This window comes from Lotus japonicus, chromosome 5 (genome assembly GCF_012489685.1).
Source record: "Lotus japonicus ecotype B-129 chromosome 5, LjGifu_v1.2".
NCBI lineage: Eukaryota > Viridiplantae > Streptophyta > Magnoliopsida > Fabales > Fabaceae > Lotus > Lotus japonicus.
Genome location: NC_080045.1, coordinates 47865237 through 47877000, shown reverse-complemented (window position 1 = coordinate 47877000; position 11764 = coordinate 47865237). Strand labels below are relative to the sequence as shown.

General features: G+C 35.9%; 1 long non-coding RNA gene across 1 annotated transcript; it reads right to left on the bottom strand.

The window, feature by feature from the left end:
* Positions 1–4639: 4639 nt before the first annotated feature.
* LOC130716660 (uncharacterized) lies at positions 4640–10038 on the bottom strand. The gene is made up of 5 exons (XR_009012114.1): positions 9692–10038; positions 8294–9606; positions 5473–5628; positions 5265–5389; positions 4640–4995 (listed from the first exon to the last, which is right to left on the bottom strand). It is a non-coding gene; the product is annotated as an uncharacterized LOC130716660 (long non-coding RNA).
* Positions 10039–11764: the final 1726 nt, after the last annotated feature.

The window sequence follows — 11764 nt, the reverse complement described above, 5'->3', positions numbered from 1 at the left end:
TCTTTGTTTCTATCGGTTTTGGTTTGGCCCAACAAAATAAAACACCTTTTTTGTTAATTTTTTGTTAAGTAAATAAAACACCTCCAAAAAAAAATGTCACGAATTGTCAACCAAGTATACACACGTCCCCAAGCGTTAGCTCAAGTGTTAAGAGTTATGAGACATAAGGATTTGGTGAGATGAAGGGCGAAGGGTCCATGAGTTAAACTTGAGAAGAGACTAATTTACACATTACTAACGATTAGCATTTGCCTAAAAAAACGAAGTATGCATACACATTCCATTGTTTGGTATCTTACCCCTTAATTTATTGACAGTGGAGCGATGAATTAGTCTAACCACTACTGGCTCATATCTTAGTTAACATTTGAAAATATAGTACATCACATTGTTAGTAACTTACATTAAAAATTAATATCTTTTATATAGGCTTAATTGAAATTTTGCTCCCTGATCTATGACCCTTGTGTGATTTGATTATTTTAGGTTTAAAATAAGCGATTTTGGTCTCCTCTCATTTGTGAAAATTGAGTCTCTCTGTTGAGTTGTCATCCAATTTCTAACGGAGTTGCTTATGTGGATTTAATTAATAATGTGATTCTAACAAATTTGCTATTAGGACGACAAGTCATTAAAAAACTAAAAGAATTTTTTTTTGTTTCATTTGCAAGATATGTTCAATGAATTAGATAAGCAAAGTAGAAAGGAGCTTCTGAATGCAAGAGGTGTGTTGGCTTACTTACGTAGTCTTAAAACTACTGATCCCGACATGTATTGGAGGCACATTCCTAATGAAAATGGTAGGCTTGCACATTTATTTTGGGCAGATGGGCATAGACAGAGGGATTATATATTATTTGGAGACGTCATAGCTTTTGTTGCAACTTATAAAAGGAACAAATATTGTTGTCCATTGGTGGTCTTCTGTGGCGTCAACCATCACAACATAACAATTATATTTGGTGCTGCCATAGTTTCTAATGAGAAGGAAGAATCATGCGTGTGGGTGCTTAATCAGTTTCTAGATGCAATGAAAGGTAAAATGTCATTGTCTTTGTGATCACTGATGGTGACAAAGCTATGAAGAATGCTATTAGAATAGTTTTTCCTAAGGCTCAACATAGGTTGTGTGGGTGGCATTTGATACAAAATGCAACTAGAAATGTTTCCAACCCTACGGTTTTGTTTAATAATTGCATGCTGGGTGACCATGAAATTGCAGAATTTGAGACACTGTGAGAGAAGATGGTTTCTGAGTGTCATGTTCAAGATAAGGAGTGGGTCAAAGAAACTTATGAGAAAAGGAAGATGTGGGCAGGCACACATGCGTGGGCTATTCTTTGCTGGTTTTAAGACAACTTCATGTGCTGAAGGCTTACATGTGCAAGTTGGAGATATGTGAATTTCAGGAATAATTTAAGGGATTTCTTAGAAAACTTTACCTGATGTTGCATCTACTTTAGATTCAAGGAGATTGAAGATGACCTCAAATCCATAAATGGCAAACAAATCTTGCTCAATTCATTAAGAAGACTTGAGAGCTCAGCATCAAAGATCTACATGAGGCATATATTTTTCATGTTTCACAAATTACTTGAAAGGGTGTCAACATTTAAGGTGCTGATGAAAGATTTTTTTTACCACTCTACGTTTGAATCTCTCAAGACTCAATTGTAGTATAGTAAAGGGTTTTGTCGTATCCACAAGGAGGTGTAATATTTATGCCGTTCAATAGCTAACAAACTCAAATGATGGTTAACAGAGATATTAGAGGTTTGTTTAAGAACATGAAAATATAAAGAAAGCAGATAAAGTAGTTGGATTCACCAAGGTAGATAGTTTTGCTGGGATTAGAGTTTCGTTGTTTGACCTCTATGTATTCTATTGATTCACATACAAATATTTTTCTATGCAATTGATTCCTCCCACAATTTCTTATCTTACTACCCAGTCCCCCGGTGTAAAAGATTATCAACTCCCTATATTAACTTTCAATCCCTTGATCGATTAACAATAGTGAGTAGCATTAAGCATAGATGTTTGAATAGACTAATGATCTAATCCTATCCCTAGACCTTAGAATCATTAGATGATTTTACCTAATTCAGATTTAAATAGTTAGTTCCCACCATCCTATTAAATCTAAATTCATGTTCTAGGTGATCAATCCAAAACAAGCATGAAGCATAAGGTAAAAATCATTGAATCATGGAAAAGAAACATATGGTTAACTCTAGTTCAGACTCAAGATCATGTGAGTTCCCTACACAAGTTTGAATCAATCAAAATACCCAAGGGGATCAACCTAAGATATAGCTTGAAGCATAAGAGAAAATCATTGATTCTTTAACATAGAAACATGAAATTTGCATGAAAGAAAATCAAATAGATTACATGAACATCAAAACAACTAGTTCCAATCCCAACAAATGAGAAATTAGCTATCCATTTCCATGGATAGCTTTACAATCATAAAAGAGAAGAAGAACAATGAAAGACCGAATCCATGACGGTTCCCCGGCGATGAAATCAGCTCCAAAGCCTTCTCCCAAGTCTCCTATACCTCCCTTGATGCTCTCCTTCGAGTTCTATCTTTCCCTAAGTGGTGGGTTTTAGTTCTGGTCCAAGAAGTTTCGTTTCTGATGGGATTTTGGCCTTTTTATATAAAATTCTGACACAGGGCGCTCAGCTCTTTTTCCCGCGTGCTGAGCTGAATTTGTTTACCTTCACTGATGGGTTTTGTCTCCAAACCGCCTCAGACCAGCTGAGCACTCTTAAAATCAGCTCAGCTCTTTTAAGTCAGAATCATTCCACCATAAATCAGCTGAGCACCTTTTGGAATAAGCTGAGCTCTTTTGGCACAAAATCTTCAAAATCCTTGGTTTCTTGCATTTGTTCCTTAAATCATCATTCCTACAACAAAAGTTGAGATTGGAATTAAATTTTAAACACTTTCTAGCTAGAATTCACTAATCTATAAATTCTTAGCAAAGGAGAGTAACATTGATAGAAATTTTCCATAAATCACATAGATAAGTGCCTTAATAACAATGGAAAACTACGTAAAATTGGCACTTATCAGGTGCGTGGGTTTAAGATGACAACAACTTGCTACATTTATTTTGTGTTCATGTATCTTAGGAGAAAAAAGGAATGACATGTCACCTTTTGCCCGTCTACTGAGGAAGTTAGATGCTCATGCCTAAGGATGGAGTCTGTAGGTATCCCATGTTGAAATAGATATGTCTGAAATTCCAGGAAGCTTGGTTTTGGGTAGATGGACCAAAAATATTAAGGATCTTGTTTCGAACCATGGTTAACCTCATGGTTAGGATTCAATGACAGTTTGTAGACTTGCGACCTTGAGTGTAAGTTGGAGACAAATGATGAAATTAGTATGTAGGAATGAAAAAGATTATGAAGAGACCAACACTATTGTGCTAGACTAGAAAAAAAAACTTGAAGAAAGAGGAGCAATTTAGGTTTGTAAAGGTGTTTGTGTGGAGGAAGACCAAGAGCGACATCTTCAAAATCCACTTGTTGTGAGAAGTAAAGGGTGTGAAGGCAAAAATTATTAAAATGGAAAAAAAAAACAGAAATGAAGTCTTCGCTGTAGTATTTGTGGCGTGCAGGGGCACAATCGCAAAACATGTACCAACCGCACACAACAGAACAATTTGACGCAACACATTGATGTTGGACTAAGTCAAGTGTTTATGGAAGATGACAACACAAAGCATGAATGATAAGGTAAAAGGCAGTGTTATTGGTTGTGAAATTAAGTGTAATTATGGCCTTTGTCATGATCTATGTTGATATACACTTTTGTGTTGATACAGGTTGCAGTGAGAACAAATGGGGGGTAGTATTGAAACACAAAACTGGACTTGGTCACTATGGAGTGTTCACCCTAATGACTAATTAATGTATTACTAGATGTTTTTAATTTAATGGTAGTTTAACCCTTAATTGCAATGTAGTTTATGACCATTGTATTTGTGATTGTCTTTGTAATATTTGAACCTATCAGTTATGTTTGGAGTTTTATGCAATATGACATTAAATCTAATGTCTGAAACTATTAGTGGAACACAAGAAAGTTTTGCATCTTCAACTTGCATAATTACTAGTGTGTTACTGAAATACAATAATGCAGTGTCAAACTAATGAACCTGAATCTTGGAAGAGCTGGGCTCTCTATGGGAAGCCACTAGAATTGGTTATAGATGTGTTCCCCATATTTTCTCTGCATTCCTCTCTGTATTTATGTGTTGGGGTTGTTTGAAGGCGACTTTAGTCCACTGAACCCTATTATTGCTTTAATGGCTTTGGGGTTGTTACTGTATGTTTTTTAGTATTGACGTTTCTTCCTTCATTCTTTGTTAGTGGCTGTTTCATTGATATTTATTTTTGTTTTTCTTCTTCTTTGTATTTGGGCATAGCGCTCGTTGTGCTATTTTGAATACAACTATTACAATTATTTGTCTTACCCAAAAATAAAACGAACATGAATCCCAATAGCTAAATATCTAAATCCATGTGCATTAATAGAGCTATTGGAAGAGAATGTTTTGCATAAATGAGCATTGTGTGAATGAATATAATGTTTTGCTAAATTCATATGCATTAAAAAGGGGAATAAAGAAGTCATGACACAATATTCAACTAGAAATACAAATAGTCAACCCCAAACAACCTTAACATAAATGACTTAAAGGCATGTGCAGTACGCGGTCTCTGTACACAACACCTACTAAAGTGAGATAAACACATCGTCTTACAAACATAATAAATACGGTCAGTTTGTTTAGAATTCCATCATAGACCTTATAAAAAAAAAACATTCAAAAGTCAAATTGCATCATTCATTCATTGCATGCCAATTGTACGCAAGTGCCAAAAGGCTTCAGACTTTTCCTCCATTTCTCCCCTCTCCTCATTGTAGGCTCCTGTTATTAAAGTGAGCATTGTGTGCATCCTCATGTCCTTCTTTATCTGCGTAAATTAAAGAGATGGCACATTGAGCACATTGTCTTGAGGATAACATATGACACAATTGATTATGAGTGATGTGTGTTGGTTTATGTATATTATAGCTATACAACATCATACATATTCTTGTGAAAACCATCCTCATGCATAAGTAAATCCAGCACCCACACCTCAGAGTCCTCACTAGAGAACGAGAAAAAAATAGTACTAATTGTAAAAATAAATTGCATATGAGCTATGTTATGTGAGTGTCAAGCATGAGTTTCACTCACCTTGTTCCACAATTAGGAATACTCATTGTCTCAACTATGGGCCGTGTTTTGAATTGTTCAACATTCTTAGACAACAATATGAGATAGGTTGCATCGGTCAACACCATATCTGATATTGTAGCACACTAAGAAAAAAAGAAAATGTTATAAAGCAAGACACATTAGTTGATACAATCTAATTGCAACTACAAAGAATGAGTCTATGTACCATAATGATGATGATTTCAGTCTTTTTTATAATATCCTCAGTATGCTCAAGGTAAGAGTCTAGCGGTACACCGCTTTATCAGTAAGTGAAATAACCATGAGAAACAAATGACCACGCTCATCACGTATTGGAACAAACACCTAGTGATAAATATTCCTGAAAATGTTTATGAGTTAGGGATAAGTATGAAATACAAATCAGGGATAAGATAAGTATAAACAGTGACGGATCCATGATTTTTAGGTCGTGGGGGCAAATAATACAAATAATATATTTTTTGGTCCCTCACTTATATACTTGAATCTAAAATGGTTCCTAATAATTTTTATTTCTTCCCCAACAAATTTTGTTTGATTTAAAATAGTGCACCTGATGTCATAATGTTTGTTTGACATTTTTATTTATTAATAACCGGTCTATATAAGCGCAAACGTGGACTTTTTACATCAAATTTAGTCCTTGATAAATTTCTTTCAGCAAATTTAGTCCTTCTCTCTTTCATAATCATCTTAAAATTCAGAAATTCATCACAAATCCCCCTTCAACCTTTTCCTTCTCCTTTTCCCACTCTCAACCAACAAAACTCCACACCCAACACCACCAAATCCCGCACCCAACAAAAAAACTGAGTGTTAAAAATTAAGGAGTTTTGAGTAGGAGAGAAAATTCTTTTTCTATAATAGAAAGAATAGTAAAGTTGGATAAATGTGTTCCAATCTATTATCTTTTGGATATTTGACTTGTTGAAAAAGTAAAGAAGTACAAAGAAGTGAGAGAAAACTTTGTTCAAGACTTCAAGAACGTGGGGTCAAATGCAAGAAGTACAAAGAAGTCAGATAAAAAAGTTGAAGAGATTTAATTTTTAGTGGCATTGGAAGTAAAATAGTGCAGCTATGAGGGCATTTAGTTTTTGGTGGGGGCAATTAAATATTTTATATTAAAATAGAGGGGTATTGGGAAGGATTTTGCTCAAGGACGTGGGGTCAAATGCCCCACACACTTAACACGTGGGTCAGTCACTGAGTATAAAGTACAAATTAAACAATTTATGAGTTCAGAATAAGTAAGAAGTACAAATTCCAGGTATTCATATGGTGACTGTCGCAACCGGGGTTGCGGCGGGACGACGCATTAAAACTAATCATGTATCAGAAGAGTCGCCACTAATGTTTTTAGGGAGAACATTAGAGAACCCAAATAATGAATGAAAACCAAATTTAGATTCGGGAGTCGGTTACGTATAGGGAATGTTAGCGCCCTACAACGTCCGTTCAAAACGGTTACCTATGGTCAATTATGCAAGATTTCTTAGCTTTCTAAATCATTTATTTTACCATTAAAAATGTCTTGTATTTTATTTTAAAGAAAAATAGTTACAAGTTGCTAGTGTAATGAGAAGATTATTCTACAAAGAAGAACAAAATTTAGATCTTTGTTTGGAGTGCCTGGTGGGAGTGACCTCGGGCCTACGCATTCTCTATTAACAGAGAAATCAAGGCTGTGTAATTCTTGGTAGAAAAACATGAGTTGGTTGTGATATTTTTTAGTTTTCTAAAAGATTAATCCTTTTTGAGAAAAGATTATTATTTTTTTTAAATTTTATTTGCAAAGAGGGTTTAACCTTAACATTTCATTATGAATTCTTGACATCATTGAAGAAAACATATTTTGGGATTTTTCTTAAGGAAATAATTAATTCGGAAATACAAAAAGCAAATACAGCCCCTAAGTATTCACATTTAAAAAGTTAATAGCAATCTGATCCATATATGGTACCAAAAGCCATGATTCAAACAAAATGAATCCATCAGATATAAGAAAATAATAATGCAATGCAGGGCTTAACTAAAAAAACGGTAGGCCCATAAAAGGGACTCAGGAAGGACAAGAAACAAAAAGAAAGAGAAGGAATTAGGAACAAAACAAAAAAACCCTGTAACAACAATCAGATAAGTTTAATATAAAAATTAAAAGAAAGGAAACATAAAAAGAAACAAACTCTACTTTCATTCCCAACCAGTTCATTTTCTTTCTCTTTCTGCGTTCTCTCTTTCTCGCTCAGGTTCTGTCTGTTTCTTTCTCTCTTTCTTTTCTTCTAGCCTCTGAAACCCTAGCGCCTCCGACCTCCTCTCAGTGTGCGGCTTTGACAGCCAGCATCAGAATGGACGATACCACAACACCCGTGGCTGCAGTCGTGGCGGGGGCTCGTCGGGATCGTGGGGAGCAGCCACAACGCCAAAAAAACGTTGCCTTTCGATGACGGTCTGATGGGGGCGACTCGGATCTACAGGGGAGGGACCACCATGCTTGAGTTTGTTACATGTTAAAGGCGATTCCGGCAGAGGCAGAGGAGATTCGGTGAGAAAGAGAGGGGTCAGAGTAGTAACACAACCACGACACCGAAACCGCCACCTTTCAACGATGTTCCGACGAGGGTTAGTGTGAGTGGCCCGAAAACACACCGCCACGATACTAAGCCACCATTCCGGCGGTGACCCAGTGAGGGCGTGGAGGATATGACCTCCACTCTTTCTGTGTATTTTGTGAATGTTACCCTGTTGTTATTTTCTTGTTGATTTAAATATTTAGTCTTTCCTTCTTTCAGTATTGGGTTTCCATGGGATATTCAAGAGATTCTAAGTTCTTCTCTGTACATGTGATTAATTCCATTTTTTTTTCCTTTTTTATTATTCTAGAATGGAAAAGGACAATAGATAAGAAATGAAAAGGAAAGAGTGCCAAAGAAACGACAAATGAGTTCCATAGTTATTCAGGTTTCATGAGAGAACATTGCATAGTATAGGGATGAGAAAAGAAATACCTCTAAGAAGGTCACAAGAAAATGAAACTAGCAAGACTCTGTTTTGTTCCCTTTTTCCAGACAAAGCTCAGTTTTCTTTTATGATTTTTGGTGTATTCAATTCTAGGTAGCTGGAGAAAAAGTTATGACTTTATATTTATAGGAGGACCACCTACCCCAAAAGGGAAGGTTCCATGGTCTCCATTTCTGACCTTATTTTTCCTATCCTCTTTCAAGTCTTTTTTTTGTTGAAAATGGGCTCAAAACCCACTAATGAAGCACACCTCTTCTTCTTTTTTTAAAGCTTTCGCAAAGCCTTTCTTTTATTGTTGTTACATGGTCAAATAATAACCCACGTGATCATCAACACTAAAGGTTTCATCTTAATTTTATATCCCTAATTAAGCTATTAACATCCTTCTTAATTCAAAAGATTAAGCCCGGACAAAAAGGGGTATCCACAGTAACATCCAAACTTTGGCATAGTTGTTTTTGAGTTCATTTATTTTTAATCCATGGAACACATCAGCCTGGAGAGATGATGGTGTAAAACGGTAATACAAATCAGCTACATTCAACGATAAGATAGGTTACGAAAAGGAAATCTAACATAGGGATAAGGGTTACATACAATGAAACTTGGAGGTAAAGACCATACTGTCAGAGTGCTAGCATCTCATTGAAGTTAAGTTGTCTTCATTTTCATCAACGTAATGATCTAGACAGTATTAACGTTAGTGTTCACCCAAGTTGTAAACTACTCTTAACAAGTAGAGTATAACATCCACACAAAATTTGTACTACCTCTTTGGATACTTGGTATTCGGGGCAAAGACATTTGAAATCTTTTATGATCACATTTGAAATCTTAATAAAGTTTTCTTTTTTAAATGTGTTATAGAGCCATTGATTACTACTCACTTGTTATCCATGTGTGGATTGTACACATATGCAGCTAGTTTCAGTTCAGACTTCAGTAGTAACATTTTTTTAGTTTGATCAAAGAGGTTTTCCACTGCCTATGTATAACAAGATAGAAAAGTTACCATATGTAGGAAAACATGAAATAAAAATTAATTCTTAGATATCCGCACCTCTAGTAGCACCAAACTCGCAAGGACGATTGACTTTTTCGTCGTTGGTGTTTCAGCCATTGTCTCTTTTCCAGTGCTAGTACATGTACGTTTTCCCTTGTAGGAAGAATTTCCAGCTTTTGAAGGAGTATTCCTTGGGTCTACGTCGGGCATCTTTGGAGTGATTTTAATTGTAGCTAGAGTATGGAACAAATTTCTGCCTTCACAAGTGTCGGCCTCACGAAACACACTGACAAGGCACTGTAGTGATAAATAAGATCCTCTAAGTCATTCATGGAACAAAGCACTGATAACAACAAACATTAAGAGTCAACTGACCAACTACCTGAATCCATAGACTTGAGCAACGGTTTAGGATAAATTGCACGAATTTTTTAGCGTGTGATGGGTGCTCTAGTACATATAATCTTTACCAAAGGTGACTATGCTGTTGTTACGTCACTGACAAATTGGAAGTCTACTTGAACTTAGTACCTGGTCCATGCGGAGTAGGCTTTTTCCCACGTGTCGTAAGAATCATGCAAATTGCTAGGACATCTGTTAACCTGATTGTAGCATTCCCCATAAATAGAGTATATCCCAAGCACACGGCCAATGTATACAACGTAACTCCTGCCTTTGGCTTTTCCTTTCCCTTTGCTTTTGTGTTGACGCTACATGATGAACAATGAAAATAAGTTTGTATGGTAGCAGAAAATGTGACATTCACATATGGCCTATAATGGTTTTATAACATGAAAAAGTCATTTAATAGATTAGGTGATTAATAAATATTGACATGACAAGTTGGTGTACCAAATTGAAGCGATGCCAGTTGGAGTGCATAGGGATGTTAAGATACCTTGGATATAGTTGATATTGTAAAGTAAATGAACAGCTGGTTCAGTACGAGGGACCCTCAGTTCAATCCGTATTTAATACATCACAAGTTCCAAGTTTGTAAATCATGGTGCGTATCAAATCTCATCCACTAGTCCCAAATGCATAGACTTGAGCAACGGTTAAGGATAAACTACACGAATTTTATAGTGTGTGATGGGTGCTCTAGTACATACAGTCTTTACCGAAGGTGACTGTGCTGCTGTTACGTTAGCACTTTTCTGTACCTACATTGGGGGTACTCTCACACGAAAGATTTTTGATTGTTAGGCGGAAAATTGTCCAGAAATTGTTTCCAATGAAAGGCTTCTTAGAGGAAAATGGACCATTGTATACCAATTAAAAAAAAGGTTAGCTGCCAACACATGTGAATTACTAGAATGATAATATATTTTACATATTAATTCCACTTACACCTCACCCCACCTCAGCTAGTTATCAAGTAAAGAGATAATGAGTGAAATGCTAGGAAGAAAAAAAAACTTAAAATTATATAGAAATTCACTTAGGTCCAAGAAATAGTCATCTCCTCTTATTCGAGTTATTGAGTCAAAGTGAGCGTAACTCCCCTTATTTAGGTTAACATGAGAGTCAACAACTCAATTTGAGAAAAAAGTCATATATAGCTAACACCTCTAAGTTAGCAGTTCTAAGCAAGCGCTAACTCGTGTCAACAATCAAGGTAGATAAGAGTCGCTCGACTTAATTAAGTCAAAGAAAAAGTCATCTTCTCTTATTATAATCAAAGTAAGTCAAATCCCCTTAATTGATAAGAATCTTGCCTCTCCCGTCACTAAACTTTATAGGGCAACATATAACGTGATAAACTGGAACGTCACCTCCTATTTTTTTACAATTTATCTCTCTTATGTTTCTATCATATCACTAATTTATCTTTCTTCTATTCCTATATTTATCTAAACGTGTAACGTGGAGAGGTGTGATCAAAACATAATTCATTACTTAACATTCACTTATTCATGAGTCACTAATTAAAGCTACCTACCCCTTAATTAGTGATCAATATTTAAGTGATCACGCTTTTTTGAATTCATTATATAAAAAATGTATGGGTAGTAGGTTTAGTGCCTCGGAGACGAAAATACACTAATCCATCATTATTGGAGCCCAATGGGTCCGGGTTTGTCCACTATTCTTATTCATATTCATCACCTGAAAAACATAGACTTGTTCATCTTCATCGTTCTTGGCTACTGGGTGCGTGCGACGCTACCGCTTTTCCTTTAACCGACATTGTCGCCCGCCACGAACACAAATTTCGCAGTTCAGATCGAAGACCTACATACCCTAATATACTGGAATTCATTGTTCGGGTTTCACTACCATCTTTCAAGATCCAAAAAAGCCCATTTACACACTCTCCATCTTGAACACCGTTGATTCCTTTACTGCAGGTGCATTTTCTTCATTGCTCAGATGTATATACTATAAGACTCTCACTGTAGTCACAAATGGAACAACCGAATTTCTGACGGTGGTGACCGGAACTGCCAACAAC